The sequence below is a fragment of the Polypterus senegalus genome, chromosome 5 (assembly GCF_016835505.1).
Source record: "Polypterus senegalus isolate Bchr_013 chromosome 5, ASM1683550v1, whole genome shotgun sequence".
Taxonomy (NCBI): Eukaryota; Metazoa; Chordata; class Cladistia; order Polypteriformes; family Polypteridae; genus Polypterus; species Polypterus senegalus.
The window spans coordinates 108,544,630-108,563,161 of NC_053158.1; the positions used below are offsets into that span (position 1 = coordinate 108,544,630).

General features: G+C 42.1%; 1 protein-coding gene across 2 annotated transcripts in view; it reads right to left on the reverse strand.

The window, feature by feature from the left end:
* ubtfl (upstream binding transcription factor, like) overlaps positions 1–1,416 on the reverse strand; it is a 41,832-nt gene extending 40,416 nt beyond the window's left edge. The window contains exon 1 of one of the 2 annotated variants that reach the window (XM_039753215.1): positions 1,312–1,416. The gene's annotated coding sequence lies outside the window, so the exon portion shown is untranslated. Of the gene's footprint in view, positions 1–941; positions 1,129–1,311 lie in introns of those variants that run through there. The other variant, XM_039753214.1, reaches the window with a different exon arrangement.
* Between the last annotated feature and the right edge of the window lie 17,116 nt (positions 1,417–18,532).

Below are 18,532 nucleotides of genomic sequence, written 5' to 3' on the forward strand. Positions count from 1 at the left end.
CGAACACGGAGGCGCTCTGGCGGGTCTGCGCTCTCCCTGAGGCGGCGCCAGCTGCACATCCCAGCCGTGCCTGGCCCGGGCTCTCCCCGACGCGGCGCCAGCACCTGACCGCTTGTCCAGACAAGGTCAACAAAGGGAAGGTGGAGTAACAAAAGCGCTCCATACAGAACGCAAATACACACACATGCGACGCTAGGTAAAAAAGCGCTGCTCCCCGAAAAGACGCCCCCCCGGGAGTCCTCGAAATAGAAGCCGGCGTCAGTCCAACCCGCTCGGCGAAGGGGGGGTGTGTGCGCGCGCGCTGGGACATGTGCCTAACACCGTAAAAATGCCGAAAATCCCAAAGACTCGAATTGTTCCAAGCTCCACTAACCCGTGTCCGGGATAGTGGTCGGCGCGTTACAGTTTTGCCCCGATCTCCCGTTTTTAGGCGAGAGCCGACGACGTTTTCTAGAAGCCACCGGACCGCCGTCTGCTGGCTGCCCCCGCAATGGCGTCTGCGTTCCGGCAGGAGTCAGCACGCAGCTTCCGCTGAAACAAACAACGGGGCTCACGGGGAACAAGGGGGTAAATTTACCCGACATAGCACAACAGTATAGCATTAAAATATGATATACTTGAAAAAATGTACATTCGCTCACTCTTAAACAAAGCATCGGTATATAAAAACATTATTTTGAAACAATGCTGAAAATCGACAAAAAACACATAAACTGCTTAAATGCAAATAGAATGAAACGCGTGCACGTAAATATTTCTCGTGTTCATTTGATTTCTTAAAAAAATAGCAGATCAGACATGGCCATGGCAGCGGGGTAAGATAGCGGGTGGCCACTGTGGTCCTCGCCCCATATGCCTCACTGCAGCGCCGCCATGAATGCTACAAAGGCTCGGAGTGGAAAACCGCAGCAAAACGATTTGAAATAAGAATACTCGCTTACCTTCAACGCGCGGACTACAAAAGGCGACCCTAAACCCTTTCGAAGCCCGTCACTGTCTTTATTTTTATCTTCTTTCTTTATTTTTTCGTAAGATTTATTTTTCTCGCCTTTGAAAAAAAACCCCGGGGAGTCAGGACGAAACGGATCCGACAAAAGGAGCGTCTGGTCCGGTATGAAACTCCGCCCAGCGCCGCAGGGGGAGGAACTCCGGAGGAAAACAAGCGAGAAAAAACTCCGCGACAAAGGCGGAGGCAGAGGGCGAGCAGCGTGCACCTTTTATGGGGGGAGTGAAAGCGGAGGACCCTGGCGTTTAGAGATAGATACACGGATCCGCGGTAGAGAGATTCGAAAGTGTTATTATTATTATTACCATCTTTCTGTACATTATCCGTTACAAGTAGATAGTGCGTACGCCCGAAGCACCGGCCACTCGCTCGGATTTTCTTTTTCGCGCACCGCGCAAGTCGCTGCCTCGGCAGCCGGCATATCCATGCGCCTCGCTACCCGGGAGGCGCGTTCCTTCCGCCGTCGCCGCGGACATGTGTATCCCGCCGGGTTCTTCGAACGGCGCCTGGCGTGGAGGAGGGGTAGACGGAGAGAAGTGGTGGGGGGTTGAAAAATCACTCGGAAGAACCGCAGTGCCAAGCGCCTTTCTCGGTTCACAAGTGCTCACAATCGCCGCTGTTAGCGATGAGCGCTCTACTGAAGCGCGATGCCCGGGAGAGGGCGGCGCGGATCGCGTGGAGGAGGATGAGGGGAGGGCACAGGACGGGAGAAGGTATGTTGTTCGGCGACTACCGCAGCTCCATCGGGCATTCATTCGGCTGTCACTGTGCTGTAGATGCTGCTCTCTTTGGAAGAATGAGGGGCCACCCGAGAGAGGTGAGTTCAGAACACTTCAGATACGCACACTGAAATCTGCTTGCTCAAACTGTGATACAATTACAGTCCTGCTTCAAATTCTAAATTCCATTTGATTTTACAAGCGACTTATGTTAGTCCACAAGTGTTTATCAAAAGTAAAAAAAAAAAAAAATAGCTCCAGCAGGACTGTAAGATTATTTTGCATGGGGGCAGCATCACCTTGTTACAGTTTGTTCTCTCACTGTTCATTATCTTTAAACCTCCCTTTCATTTTATTTTTATACTTTTGAGACACGCATGTCCTGCAGTGGACCAGCCTCCCTGTCCAGGATTAGGTTTTGCTATGCACTTTCCTTTTTGATATTAGTCTGCAATTCCCTGCAACCTTGTATTCAAATATGTTTGCTCAGAAAGTAGTCTAGAGTTTGCTTACCGTGTAGCTCTTGGTTTGTATTGCAAAACTTGTTTGCCCAGTGCAGTGCCTTCTGATGGTGAATGATTTAAATGGTGGAGTTTGTGATAAAGGATGTTTGACATATCAACAGCATGCTTTTAAATTTCCACCATAAGGAGTCCATCCATACTATAATGAGAAGCTAGAATGTGGCACAAGGCTGGAATGGACTCGCACCTTTTTTTTCTGATGCAATTTAAAGTCACCAGTTATCTTCACATTGCAAATCTTTGGGATGTGTAGAAAGTCGGGAGCGCCTGGGAAACACAAGTGAATAACCAGAGAAAGAGTAAACGTCATGATTGCAAGCAGTGGTGGGTCTGGTTGTTTAGTTTGGGTGCGAGTTGCTGTTAGCACTGGGCCAGTTCAGCAGTTTCAGACATGCCTGTGGGAGCAAACTGGTAGCTGCTGATATTTGTTTCAACCAATTTCTTAACTCGGAGGCAATTTTTACTGTTTACAAAACCTTTCACTTATAATTAAAATGCTTTGTTCTAGCTCCTAATTTTAAGGATTGCTATTATTGTAAGGTAATTTTCTTTATTTCTTAATGTTTATTAGACAATGAGAGCCAGTCTTGTAGAGAGCTTTCTTAATGCTTCTAGACAACCACACTTAATTCTTTCTTCATTTATAAATTGGACTTTCAGCATTCAGATTTAAAAGAGTGTGTTACCTTTTCCCTCAAGTCACCTTTGTTTTGAGATATGCTACTTTATCCAAAGCACGTTTCACATATAAGTTGTAGTTACCTATGAGGCGACTGATGTTTTTATCTAGTCTTGAAGTTGAGTAACGGAGTTCTCACTCTGTCACTAAGTCATGAAGAGCTCTTGTCATTTATATGCCTTATAGGTTTGGCTCATGACTGAGCATTTATCAAGAAGAGCTGAAGTAGAACAAAAGTAATCAAACTTCTCTGAATATTAACTCCATGGCTGATATTTAGGTCTAAATTATTATCTGAAAATTGACTAGGACCTTACACAATCCTTGTAGTATCAATCAAATGTAATATTACAGGAACATGACTCAGCTGGTTATTATAATAGATATTGTTTCAGGAAATACTTTATAAATGTGTCATTCACACAATACAACTGTTAAAATATATTATAAGAACAGGTTACTCTGTGAAACAGAAGTTTGGTCAAACCATATTACACAGAAATGACTAAACTATGCTTCACATTGCCCAGTTTATGTATCACTATTAAGTGTTTGCAAAAATATATAAAAATATATTACACAGTCTTCAATAATACCCAAATTTCATTCCTTCAAATACAATCCTATGAAAAAATTTGGAAACCCCTCTCAACCTGCATAATAACTTACTTTCAACAAAAAAGATAACAGTGGTAAGTCTTTCATTTCTGAGTACTGGGGTGTTTTCCGAACAAAGATTTTTAGTGAAGCAGTATTTAGTTTGAAAGTAAATCAAATGTGAATAACTGGCTGTGCAAAACTTTGGGTCCCCTTGTAATTTTGCTGAGTTGAATACATGTAACTGCTCAATACTGATTACTTGCAACACCAAATTGGTTGGATTAGCTCGTTAACTCTTGAACTTCATAGACAGATGTGCCCAGTCATGAGAAAAGGTATTTAAGGTGCTCAATTGCAAGTTGTGCTTCCCTTTGACTCTCCTCTGAAGAGTAACAGCATGGGATCCTCAAAGCAACTCTCCAAAGATCTGAAGACAAAGATTGTTCAGTATCATGGTTTAGGGGAAGGCTATAAAAAGTTATCTCAGAGGTTTAAACTGTCAGTTTCAACTGTAAGGAATGTAATCAGGAAATGGAAGGCCACAGGCACAGTTGCTATTAAACCCAGCAGGCCAAGAAAAATACAGGAGCAGCATATGTGCAGGATTGTGAGAATAGTTACAGACAACCCACAGATCACCTCCAAAGACCTGCAAGAACATCTTGCAGCAGATGGTATTTCTGTACATCGTTCTACAATTCAGCGCAATTTGCACAAAGAACATCTGTATGGCAGAGTGATGAGAAAGAAGCCCTTTCTGCACTCACTCCACAAACAGAGTTGCTTGTTGTATGCAAATACTCATTTAGACAAGCCAGGTTCATTTTGGAACAAAGTGCTTTGGACTGATGAGACAAAAATTGAGTTATTTGGTCAGAACAAAAAGAGATTTGCATGGCGGAAGAAGAACACCACATTCCAAGAAAAACACCTGCTACCTACTGTCAAATTTGGTGGAGGTTCCATCTTCCTGTGGGGCTGTGTGGCTAGTTCAGGGACTGCAGTCCTTATTAAAGTCAAGGGTTCGATGAATTCAACCCAATATCAACAAATTCTTCAGGTTAATTTTCAAGCATCAGTCACAAAGTTGAAGTTACGCAGGAGTTGGATATTCCAGCAAGACAATGACCCAAAACACAGTTTGAAATCTACAAAGACATTCATGCAGAGGGAGAAGTACAATGTTCTGGAATGGCCGTCACAAAAATCTATTGGATGATTTGAAGCAGGCTGTCCATGCTCGGCAGCCATCAAATTTAACTGAACTGGAGAGATTTTGTATGGAAGAATGGTCAGAAATATCTCCATCCAGAATCCAGACACTCATCAAAGGCTATATGAGGCGTCTAGAGGCTGTTATATTTGCAAAAGGAGGCTCAACTAAGTATTGATGTAATATCTCTGTTGGGGTGCCCAAATATATGCACCTGTCTAATTTTTTTTATGATGCATATTGCATATTTTCTGTTAATCCAATAAACTTAATGTCACTGGTGAAATACTACTGTTTCCATAAGGCATGTCATATATTAAAAGGAAGTTGCTACTTTGAAAGCTCATCCAATGATAAACAAAAATCCAAAGAATTAAGAGGGGTTCCCAAACTTTTTCATATGACTGTAGGTAGATAGAACTTTATTTACCTTATTTATTTATTTTTTTTAAAGAAGCTATTTAAATAAACACATACACACAGATTTTGGTCTGAACACACACAAGAATGACGATAAAGCAAGAAAATTAAAAAGAAAGAAAAGTTTGAACTTGGCTGTCACAGTCACAATAAAGCATTATGCAGACATTTTGTTGTTGGTTTAAAGGAGTCCTAGTAGAGTTTTTTGACAAAATTCCGCTGACTAATCCTACATCATATTCGTTAAAATCTAAGAAAAGAGGTTTACTTACCTCAGCAGTGACATTCATGTCTCTGGTGACTCTTCCTATGAAGTCAGTAGACGGATTGGGAGAGCATGGGGGGTCATGAGGTCGCTGGAAAGGGGTGTGTGGCGCTCCCGATATCTATGCAAAAGGACGAAGGTCCAAGTCTTTAGAGTCCTGTTGCTTCCTGTCTTGCTATATGGTTGCAAGACATGGATGCTATCCAGTGACCTGAGATGAAAACTGGACTCCTTTGGTACTGTATCTCTCGGGAAAATCCTTGGGTACTGTTGGCTTGACTTTGTGTTGAGTGAGTGGTTGCTCGTGGAGTTCCAAATGAGGCACATAACCTGCATTGTGAGGGAGCGTCAGTTACGGCACTATGGCAATGTAGCACGTTTCCCCGAGGGTGATCCAGCTCGTAAGATCCTCATTGTTGGGGACCCGAGTGGCTGGACCAGGCCATGGGGTCGCCCTCGTAACACCTGGCTGCGGCAGATAGAGGGGTTGCCATCTGGGATCCCAAGCTGTTTCGTTGTGTGGTGCTGCATGCTCCCCAGCTTGACTTGGATTACAAGAACAGGACACATACTAGCTGCTGTAACTCGGGCATAGGAGGCTCAAGATTTCAGTTTTCGATTTTTAATAAATTTATAAACTTTTCTGAAAACATGTTTTTACTTTGTCATTATGGATTATTGAGTGAAGATTGATGGGTAAAAAAGGGTAAATGTATCAACTTAAAATAAATGTACAAGACAGTGAGGTGTGAAAGGCCTGAATCCTGTACATATTTATTCTTAATAGCCATTTTATTGGCAGTTTAAATCATTCTGTATGATACACATTTTATATTACCTTTAGTTGCCATCACTTGTGTCTGCGCAGTTGTTGCACGTTTCTGCAGTAGTTGGATTAGCAACAAATGGTTTTCATTTTACTGTAAGACAGCATCAGAAATATGCCCGCAATTAAAAAAATTTCCCCCTTAATAGACAACAATAGGGTTAAAATGCCCAGAAAATTTTGGACAATATTTGTACTAATTTAATAGGTATGACTGCTACTAAAAGCTGACTTTAATACTCCGATTCCATCTATCCCGCCTTTGCATGCTGACTACTTACATTTTCTAATTCATAAAGTGGACCATGTTGCTGCACAACCAACTGCTTCAAAACTTGCTGAAAACATGAAGGTCAATAAGCCACTGTCAACACAACTACCCATAGCCATTCAATGGATCATTTTACCAACCACCGAGTAAAGGACGTTACATTGGCTCGGCATAGAAATGCCTGACTATTAAATATCCTGAATGTATAGCACAGTTTATGAACTTCTCCCTTACAGTATCGGTAGGGCTGCTTGTGGTTTCGTGAAAGTGCATGGCTACCAGGAGTGACAGCAGTCAACCAAGTGTCACATGCCTGAGTGATGGCCAATCTTTTCTCTGATGATGGTTTATGAGTGGAGCTAGCAGGCTGGACACTCGTATTGGGGGTGTTCAAAGTATGGTCCACAAGTGGAATGCAATTAAATTGTGTAGATACATCAATCAATTGTATACTTGGGTATGTATTTATAACAATCAGATTGGTAACCAACATTCTATGTTTGCAAGTAATGGCGGTCCTCGAGGATTGGGTCCTATATGACCACGTTGAAGCACACTGCCAGACTTCCTTCAGGGTGGTATCTCTGTTGTGCTGTGGCCGTGTGGAGAAAAATTACAATGGGCTAACAAAATGAATGATCCAGGCTAAGTGAGAAGTTTATTACTGACAACAAGTAAACAGCATCTATGCATCCTTTGCCGCTTTTTATGAACGATATCTCTTTATTAATCCCAAGGGGAAATTCACATAATCCAGCATCAGCATACTGTACTGATAAAGAACAATATTAAATTAAAAAGTGATAAAAATGCATGTAAAAGCAGAGAATCACTTTGAATAATGTTAACGTTTACCCCCCTGGGTGGAACTGAAGAGTCGCATAGTGTGGGGGAGGAACGATCTCCTCAGTCTGTCAGTGGAGCTACTCCTCTGTCTGGAGATGACACTGTTCAGTGGATGCATTGAATTCTCCATGATATGTTGTGATGCCTGTGCTTAATCCTGACACCATTCTGCTTTACCATATATATATATATATATATATATATATATATATATATATATATATATATATATATATATATATATATAATATGCATATATATATACACAGTGGTGTGAAAAACTATTTGTCCCCTTCCTGATTTCTTATTCTTTTGCATGTTTTTCACACAAAATGTTTCTGATCATCAAACACATTTAACCATTAGTCAAATATAACACAAGTAAACACAAAATGCAGTTTTTAAATGATGGTTTTTATTAATTAGGGAGAAAAAAAATCCAAACCTACATGGCCCTGTGTGAAAAAGTAATTGCCCCCTAAACCTAATAACTGGTTGTGCCACCCTTAGCAGCAATAACTGCAATCAAGCGTTTGATAACTTGAAATGAGTCTTTTACAGCGCTCTGGAGGAATTTTGGCCCACTCATCATTGCAGAATTGTTGTAATTCAGCTTTATTTGAGGGGTTTCTAGCATGAACCGCCTTTTTAAGGTCATGCCATAGCATCTCAATTGGATTCAGGTCAGGACTTTGACTAGGCCACTCCAAAGTTTTCATTTTGTTTTTCTTCAGCCATTCAGAGGTGGATTTGCTGGTGTGTTCTGGGTCATTGTCCTGTTGCAGCACCCAAGATCGCTTCAGCTTGAGTTGACGAACAGATGGCTGGACATTCTCCTTCAGGATTTTTTGGTAGACAGTAGAATTCATGGTTCCATCTATCACAGCAAACCTTCCAGGTCCTGAAGCAGCAAAACAACCCCAGACCATCACACTACCACCACCATATTTTACTGTTGGTATGATGTTCTTTTCTGAAATGCTGTGTTCCTTTTACGCCAGATGTAACGGGACATTTGCCTTCCAAAAGTTCAACTTTTGTCTCATCAGTCCACAAGGTATTTTCCCAAAAGTCTTGGCAATCATTGAGATGTTTCTTAGCAAAATTGAGACGAGCCCTAATGTTCTTTTGCTTAACAGTGGTTTGTGTCTTGGAAATCTGCCATGCAGGCTATTTTTGCCCAGTCTCTTTCTTATGGTGGAGTCGTGAACACTGACCTTAATTGAGGCAAGTGAGGCCTGCAGTTCTTTAGACGTTGTCCTGGGGTCTTTGTGACCTCTCGGATGAGTCGCCTCTGCCTTGGGGTAATTTTGGTCGACCGCCACTCCTGGGAAGGTTCACCACTGTTCCATGTTTTTGCCATTTGTGGATAATGGCTCTCACTGTGGTTAGCTGGAGTCCCAAAGCTTTAGAAATGGCTTTATAACCTTTACCAGACTGATAGATCTCAATTACTTCTGTTCTCATTTGTTCCTGAATTTCTTTGGATCTTGGCATGATGTCTAGCTTTTGAGGTGCTTTTGGTCTACTTCTCTGTGTCAGGCAGCTCCTATTTAAGTGATTTCTTGATTGAAACAGGTGTGGCAGTAATCAGGCCTGGGGTGGCTACGGAAATTGAACTCGGTGTGATACACCACAGTTAGGTTATTTTTAACATGGGGCAATTACTTTTTCACACAGGGCCATGTAGGTTTGGATTTTTTTCTCTAAATAATAAAACCATCATTTAAAACTGCATTTTGTGTTTACTTGTGTTATATTTGACTAATGGTTAAATGTGTTTGATGATCAGAAACATTTTGTGTGACAAACATGCAAAAGAATAAGAAATCAGGAAGGGGGCAAATAGTTTTCACACCACTGTATATATATATATATATATATATATGCATATATATATACAGTGAGTACGGAAAGTATTCAGATCCCCTTCAATTTTTCACTCTTTGTTATATTGCAGCCATTTGCTAAAATCATTTAAATTAATTTTTTTCCTCATTAATGTACACACAGCAACCCATATTGACAGACAAAAAAAAGAATTTTTGAAATTGTTGCAGATTTATTAAAAAAGAAAAACTGAAATATCACATGGTCCTAAGTATTGAGAACCTTTGCTGTGACACTCATATATTTAACTCAGGTGCTTTCCATTTCTTCTGATCATCCTTGAGATCACCTTCATTTGAGTCCAGCTGTGTTTGATTATACTGATTGGACTTGAATAGGAAAGCCACACACCTGTCTATATAAGACCTTACAGCTCACAATGCATGTCAGAGCAAATGAGAATCATGAGGTCAAAGGAACTGCCTGAAGAGCTCAGAGACAGAATTGTGGCAAGGCACAGATCTGGCCAAGGTTACAAAAAAATTTCTGCTGCACTTAAGGTTCCCAAGAGCACAGTGGCCTCCATAATCCTTAAATGGAAGACGTTTGGGACGACCAGAACCCTTCCTAGAGCTGGCCATCCGGCCAAGCTGAGCTACCGGGGGAGAAGAGCCTTGGTGAGAGAGGTAAAGAAGAGCCCAAAGATCACTTTGGCTGAGCTCCAGAGATGCAGTCAGGAGATGGGAGAAAGTTGTAAACAGTCAACCATCACTGCAGCCCTCCACCAGTCAAGGCTTTATGGCAGAGTGGCCTGTCGGAAGCCTCTCCTCAGTGCAAGACACATGACAGCCCACATGGAGTTTGCTAAAAGACACCTGAAGGACTCTGAGATGGTGAGAAATAAGATTCTCTGGTCTGATGAGACCAAGATAGAACTTTTTGGCCTTAATTCTAAGCGGTATGTGTGGAGACAACCAGGCACTGCTCATCACTTGTCCAATACAGTCCCCACAGTGAAGCATGGCGGTGGCAGCATCATGCTGTGGGGGTGTTTTTCAGCTGCAGGGACAGGATGACTGGTTGCAATCAAGGGAAAGATGAATGCGGCCAAGTATAGGGATATCCTGGACAAAAACCTTCTCTAGAGTGCTAAGGACCTCAGACTGGGCCAAAAGTTTACCTTCCAACAAGACAATGACCCTAAGCACACAGCTAAAATAACGAAGGAGTGGCTTCACAACACCTCTGTGACTGTTCTTGAATGGCCCAGCCAGAGCCCTGACTTAAACCCAATTGAGCATCTCTGGAGAGACCTAAAAATGGCTGTCCACCAACGTTTACCATCCAACCTGACAGAACTGGAGAGGATCTGCAAGGAGGAATGGCAGAGGATCCCCAAATCTTGTTGCATCTTTCCCAAGAAGACTCATGGCTGTATTAGCTCAACAGGGTGCTTCTACTAAATACTGAGCAAAGGGTCTGAATACTTAGGACCATGTGATATTTCTGTTTTTCTTTTTTAATAAATTCTTTTTTTTTTGTCTGTCAATATGGGGTGCTGTGTGTAAATTAATGAGGAAAAAAAATAATTTAAATGATTTTAGCAAATGGCTGCAATATAACAAAAAGTGAAAAATTGAAGGGGGTCTGAATACTTTCCATACTCACTGTATATATATATTTTTTTCTATAATTGTATTCTGTAACATTTAGGGCACACTTTGTATCTCATTAGCCTTTGGCTGCCTGTTAAGGTAAAAGAAAACATGGGAGAAGCAGGGGAGTTGCCAGGAGAAAGAAGGCACTGGGCTTTGTTTTTAAAAGGATCTATTTATCTGATTTTAACCTCCACAGTTTTCACTTGTTTTTCGTGGATTATTTATTTATTAAACTTTATGCACTGCACATGCTTTTGAACACTTTGTTTTTGGTTTTGTTTGAAATAAAAGCACTTTGCACATTTTGCACCATCCCCTTGCTTCGTCGTTGATGTCTTCACTGTCCAGCTCATCCGGTTACAGTACCCCAGAAGCCAGATGGGAACATGGAGCAGAACCCACATCATCACAGCAAGTCTTTTCAAATTAAGATAAAAGAAGCGTATTCCCTTACTAGTAGTAATTGTTTACTAAATAAGAAACGAATTGGAATGAAATCCTAGCACCGCCGTGCCAATCCAGGACCTGAGCTTGACAGCCATGTGTTACAACAGTGAAAGGCAACCTTTTTCGAGTTGCGGCGCACTAAGTCCAAAACTTTCCTTTCGCGGCGCACCTGAGGGACTGCCCGTAAATAAAGTCGTGACAACACAATCTATGGACAATCGCCAATAAAAACAGTTAATTTTACAAGTTTGAAAGACATTTTATTAATAAAGAAATCAAAGGATAAATCTTAAATTTAATTAATGTGAACATTGAGAATGATGCGAGGATCAATTTTTGCAAGACAGATGCGCATTTCCTTGTCGATCATTTGAAGTCTCTCGCGTTTCTTAGACTTCATTTCCGTAAATGTGTTCCGTTATCTGTTTTTCCAACATAAAACATTTTTTTTTAAACATTATCTTTTTAATCAACCAAAAGCTCAAAAACACAATTTTAAATATTTTACAAAAGTTTTCGCGGCGCACCGGTTGCCCGACAATGTTTTACAACAACAATGTTGTTCTTCCTACTCTGCTTCTGTTCGCCGTCCTTTTCAGACTCGGCCCCTTTCCGGGGGTCGCCCTCGAACAGGTCGGCCTAGAGAGCCCACCTGTGGCCATTGCAGTCCTTTAAGTCCACGTGTGCCACTTCACCTGCATCGGTGCTCTCAGGCGGCCTGCCGTTATCTGAGTTTCAAGGCCAAGGGGTTGTTGGTGATTGGCTAAAATCGGGGGCATTGGATTAAAATGAAAGTATTTGTGAGTTAATGCCAAGTTATTCTAATAAGTGACTGTTGACCATAGATGGCCTGTTATATCCTTGAGTTTATCAAATTGGTCCTCAGTGTGAAACGCTTTATGTATCACCGACTAACAGGAAACATTTCTTCTTTTGATTGAGTGAAGATTACATTTGACAGACTTTATTAATCCCAGTGGAAATTTGCAATGCATAATGTTTAACTAGACATTAGTAGGATATTGAAATAAGATAAAAAAAGAAAGCACATGGAATCTTTAATTTTGCCTTTTTTTCTGCTATTATTTAATCTAAATACAGTAAATTGCTTTCACTATTCTAATGTGGTAAAATTTCATTTTGCAGATTTTGCTAAATGGTCTAGAATTTTGGTAAGTGAGGGCAAAAATTACCGCTCAAAAATGCTTCTCCCACTGCTGTACAGCATAATGCCAACGAAGGGAGTTGAATTAAAGATGTGAGACACCAGCAGGAGGTGGTCTTCTCTAAGGTGGGTCAGGCTTTCCTACAAAATGCGGTTCGATTTACTCGTTTGCAGAAGACTTGAGTCGGTCAGTCGGTGAGCTTGTCCATGCCTGCTGTCCATCAGTGAGGGATTTTCATGGCGGGTTCACTCCTCAGGAGATGTGCAGCGCTGCAGTTGCAAGTTTTGGAGTTTTTATTTTTTGGATGGTAACCGTGCATACTAGACATGGTCTCTGTAATAACTCCACCAGTTCAAAGGTAGCCTTGGCTTTGGTTGACTGTCAAGCAGGATGACGCTGATCCAGTAATATAATGGATTCAACATACTGGTGAGTGACTCTAACCAATGCAAGTGACCAGTTGTGTTCAAGATGTTGAAATGGGTAACCAAGTTAACAGCAGCGTGTGTTCTTTTTGTTTGTTTTTCTTTCTTTCATTTTTCTTACTTGATTTACTAGGAGTGGGCGGCACGGTGGCACAGTGGGTAGCACTGCTGCCTTGCAGTTAGGAGACCCGGGTTTGCTTCCTGAGTCCTCCCTGCATTGAGTTTGCATGTTCTCCCCGTGTCTGCATGGGTTTCCTCCCACAGTCCAAAGACATGCAGGTTAGGTGCATTGGTGATCCTAAATTATCCCTAGTGTGTGCCCTGCGGTGGGCTGGCACCCTGCCTTGCGCCCTGTGTTGGCTGGGATTGGCTTCACCAAACCCCTGTGGTTAGGATATAGCAGACTGGATAGTGGATGGATTTACTAGGAATGATGGAGCCATGATTTCTTGGTTTGGAACATCTTGCTACTGCTCATATTTTCAGTTTCATTTCACCAGTGTGGCCAGCATTGCTTCTGTCTATCTTCAGCCTCCTCATTATGGTATCTATTAAGTGAAACAAAACTGCCATGAGTCCAAGCCAAGCTGCTTACTAATGAACCATTTATTATTATATTATATTATATTAAAGATCCCACTCTGCCAAACCTCCGTTAGAATTGTAACCAGAGGCCAGTGTCCTCTTTCTTTGTCTCTTTGGAAGTTGCATACTGGCCACATGCTAAGTGAACACATCAAAATGCTTAAAGTATCACCAAATCAAATAGGAAGCTAAACCGTGTGACAGATGGGGGCACTGTCGTCCCCTTGAATCCTCAGATCAGATGCCAGACACCAGGAAAAAGTCCAATAATTAAATTTATTTGAACTATACAGTGCACAAAGCACCCTCCGCTCCACAATCCTCATAAATCAGTAACAATAAATCCTCCACTCTCCCAGACGCGTTGTCACCCTTCCTCCTGACTCAGCTTCCCCGTCTGGGATCTCCCAGAGTCTTTTATAGTCCATGACCCAGAAGTGCTTCTGAACCCTCAGTCCATGTGATTATCCAGCACTTCCAGGTCAGGTAAAAACTCCTCTTCTTCAACCCGGAAGCACGTCAGTTCCTCTATCCAATGCACCTGGGACGTACTTCCAGGCTGTAGGGAAAATACAAGCCTCTGGGCCTCCCTGCAGTGTCCCCTGGCGGCCCGACGTTATCCAGCAGGGCATCATTGGAGTTTTCGTATACAGCCCTGCTGGAATTCGGGGCACCTCCATGCTGTAGGAAGGGCGCCATCTGTCGGCCTGGGGGTATTGGCCGGGATGAATGGCCGGCCATATATCACAACAGATAACTATGGATGCTTCTGGCCACGTATTATTAAGGCAAAGGTGGGAAAGCCAGAAAGTGTTGATTATTTGATTAAATTGCTTTTCAGGTCAAGTCAGTTTATTTTATATAGAGACTTCATGTGTTCGAGCTGAGAGTGCTGCACACATTTGCAGATATGGAAACAAGACTAAACAATATAATCAAACACAGAAAAACTACCCTACAGACTTATAACACACAACAGGAACATTAGGAATGAATATCTACATGTTCTGGTCTGATGTTGTTCCTGTTGATGATGACCCCCGTATCTCCCTGGCACTTTGAGGTTCTGTTCCAGAGTCAAAAGTTCAATGGTGTCAAAATGCGACTGCAGAACACCTAAGAATAGCCATTTACAAAGATGCTCAATTTCGTCAAAACAATTTGGACAGCCTCACCAGTAGCTCAAAGAGAAGGAAACTGTGCTTAACTCTAATGCTTCTGATGACGGGCCACCTCCTGTCTTGGCACGTCGATCATTCCAGAACACAGGAGCGGGCGGGGCCTCAAAATTGGCCCGGGCATTCTCAACGCGAGAGGTGACGAGGTCGGCCCATAATTCATTGTCATTTTCTTCAAATTTGTGACGATTACGCGGCTCGCTACTTGCTACGAGGCTAAGATATGAACTTTATCAAAAGTGTTGTTTAGACACAACTTAAAATTTGACGACATGATAAGAAATAAAATGTAATGAAAACGGAATAACTTACACGTTATTAGAGTACGTCCAAGTGCCAGTACCCTAGTAGGCCAGTAGCTTACACAGTTCGCTGCTTTTAGCAGCCACATCGTATCAACAGCACTGTTAATGTCAATTTTTGTTAGGTTACTTTTCGCCACCGACATCGTCACGAACGCCTCAAGATGTTCTTGCGCCATTGTGCTTCCCAGGCGGCTTTAGATCTTTCACACTGCACTTGCGACACCGGCAGGCAGCGTCAGCCCAATGCTCTTGTAAGGTTCAACCGGAGGAGCACTTTGTAGCAGCAGATTACAATAAAATGCATAATACATAATCTAAACTAATTATTAGTACCTTTAGATAGGAGATCAAATACATTGCGACAATGTATATACTAACCGAAATGTCGAAACAGAAATCGGCAAAAGGCAGTTTTAACCAAATCTTTCGGTGCAGCGTTGTGTACTGACAACCAAAACAACCTGATGACGTATTACGGTATATTATATAGGACTACTGTATACACATCGCAGTACCGGACAGATAATGTTTAGTAGTTTAGAAAATGAATTTTAATGTCAAACAGTACCACATTTATTTCATAAAACGGCTCGTCCATGACCAGACAACAGCCCACGGCCCACCAAGCATTGCCCTAATGGCCAGTCCGCCCCTGCCAGAACACACTAAAGCCTCAGTGGTCGCCCCAATGTGCCCCGAGCATTAGTCTTGTCGCTACGCCAGCTGTTGCACTGAGTGGTCCAGACTTCCGAATTTCAATTCAAATAGTTGTGCAAATCGAGTTCTTTATTGTCGTTGAAGGCAAATGAGAAGCTGCAGCATTTAACCGTTTCTGCCACTGGGGCTTCCCACAAGTCATCAATCAGCAGGATTACTGGTATTTGCAGGACATCTCGCTTTAAATCGGTTGTGTACTGGCGTTACGTAAAGCAAATCTCTCAACTGATCCCCAAAGCCCGCACAAACAGGCGCTTGCGAATTCACCGTTTGAAAGGCTAGAGCGGCGATTTCGTTAATGATTTGCTGCCACCTAGTGGTGGTACGGACTGAGGGCCTGTAATTGGATTTTTATTCAGCTTTCCTATTCCCAAACATCTGAACGTTGCATCAGTTGGTAAAGATCCATCCGTCATCCAACCCGCTATACCCTAACTACAGGGTCACGGGGGTCTGCTGGAGCCAATCCCAGCCAACACAGGGCGCAAGGCAGGAAACAAACCCCGGGCAGGGCGCACACACACACACACACACACACCCCAAGCACACACTAGGGACAATTCTGAATTTGTTTTCGTTAATTTTTACATTTTTTCTAAAAATGATGTATCATTTCCCAGTCGTTGCTTTGATAATAAATGCACCAAACATCTTGATATGTACTCATAAAAAATTATGAAAAAAAACTCTATTTAGAAAACTCTGTGCAAGTTCAAGTTTTTCTTTGCTATAGCAAAATACTGAACTAATGCAGTAAATGCCATCTCAGTTATTGAACTAATGCAGTAAATGCCATCTCAGTTATGCAGCAAGCAGTCACGTCACTAACTTCTGTCTGTCACCTGCACTTCATATTCAGTCAGATGCATCATTTCTGAGTCCAAAAGTAGTAGGCAACTTACATTTCTGATCATTTTAGGGAAAAACTGGAAAAGATGCATATTTTTCCATCCATTGATATCTGAATTGGTTTGGACCGACACCAGTCTCTATCTGGGTGCACATAATTTTAATTTACTTATTCTGCGCCCAGTCCGAGCCACCAGTTTATGTAATTTAGGGTGGATGTCAAATATCTGTGCACCATTGTTGAAACTTCAGCTTATCGTTGGAAAGGCTGAAATTACCACACATGTCAGACCTTTTTTTAACCTTTAATATGAACTTGCAAAACATGCAATTGTAAAATAAATGAATTTTTGGGACAAATAATTGAAACGGTCTCTGTTGTGGTTGCACGTGTTGTGTGTCTCCTTCAACTGCTACTGTGGACGCACTCTTTGCTTACAGTGGTTTGGTCAGTTTAGCACATCAGGAGTTTAACATTTGATCCAACTTCTCTGAGAGCAGGGGTGGCGAACTCCAGGGCTGGAGGGCCGCAGTGGCTACAGGTTTTCATTCTAAGCCTTTCCTAATCAGTGACCAGTTTTCACTGCTAATTAACTTTTTCCCCATCACTTTAATAGCCCTGATAGAAGAGTTCAGCCCTCTGAATTGATTCCTTTCTTCATTAAATGACAGCCAAGCAGAAGTGAGATGTAAAACGAGCTAACAGATGACCAGCTAAACTGGGGCTTCAAATTCTAACCAGTTTCATTCCAATCACTTTCTTAGTGAAAAGCCAATTCTTGCCGTTAATTAAACCCATTATTTAATTCCATGACTTGTTGCTACTCTCCTTCCGCCCCAGCACACATTTTGAAAACTGTTGTTTTTCTGTTCTTTCTAAGAGCACCGTCAAAATGGTTTGGTGATCAACCTTACCAAGACCATCACCTCTCTTTAATTTCAGATATTGTGTGATGGGCACAGGGGAGCTTGTCATGCGGTGGCTCGGTTTGTGTCTCATTATTGTTTGGCTTCTAATTAAAGAAAAAGAAACAACTTTGGGGCCCCGAGTCAAGTTAATTAAAAGAAGTAATCGGCAGCAAAAACTGGTAACTAATGAAGAAGATTGTAAAAATGAAAACCTGCAGCCCCTGCGGCACTCGAGGCCTGGAGTTCGCCACCCCTGGCTTAGAAGAATTGCTGCCATAATTCCTACAGCTCCTCTAAGGTCAGCACTGGCCTCTTGATAGTCTCCATAAAGAGGATTCTCGGCCTGATCTGTACAAAGTCCTGGGGGTACTGTATTCCTACCACTGTTTTATGGAGGACCTTCACACTGTTCCATGACATACTTAATAACTTCAAGGCTCTTTGCTGGCTCGCATCCTCTCAATAGTAAGATCATTTGTTAGATCCTTGTGCATCCTGCTTATCATCACATTAGACTGCCATGAAACCTTCAGAAAAACCCAAAAGGAACAGTTGATGTTTCTTTAGGGCTAATGAGAATCACTTCTGTGATTTGGAATATGAGAAGTTACACATGGGCGCAGCTTACTCTTCCTAAAGATTATTGTATTTTTTATTTAAAAGGTTCTGGTTTCAAACTTTTATGTAAATGGCTGGGTTTTAAATAAGGAGGTTTGATAGCCACTGTATGCACAACTTTGGGTCGTGGAAGGAAAGCAGAGTGACGAGAGCAAGCCCAGGGAGACGTGCCTTGTCCTCACAGACAGCCCCTTCCTAGCACATTAATCAGTAAAATGTCTGTCAAACATTACATGTGCTTTTGAACCCTGAGACGAGTTATTTTTAATGTGTTTAATGAAATAAATCATTGCTTACAGGATTTTGTGATGTGAAGTTTTAAAAAGGTTGATTTGAAAGAAAAAGGGGTGCAGATTTGATCCCACCACTGGCTCAGCCCTGAGGTCCCCTGCTAGATGTGCTCCCGGTATTCAGTTTTATTTTATTGATAACGCTCTAAGACTGGCCTGTGCTCTGGGGCCATTTTCACTGTGACA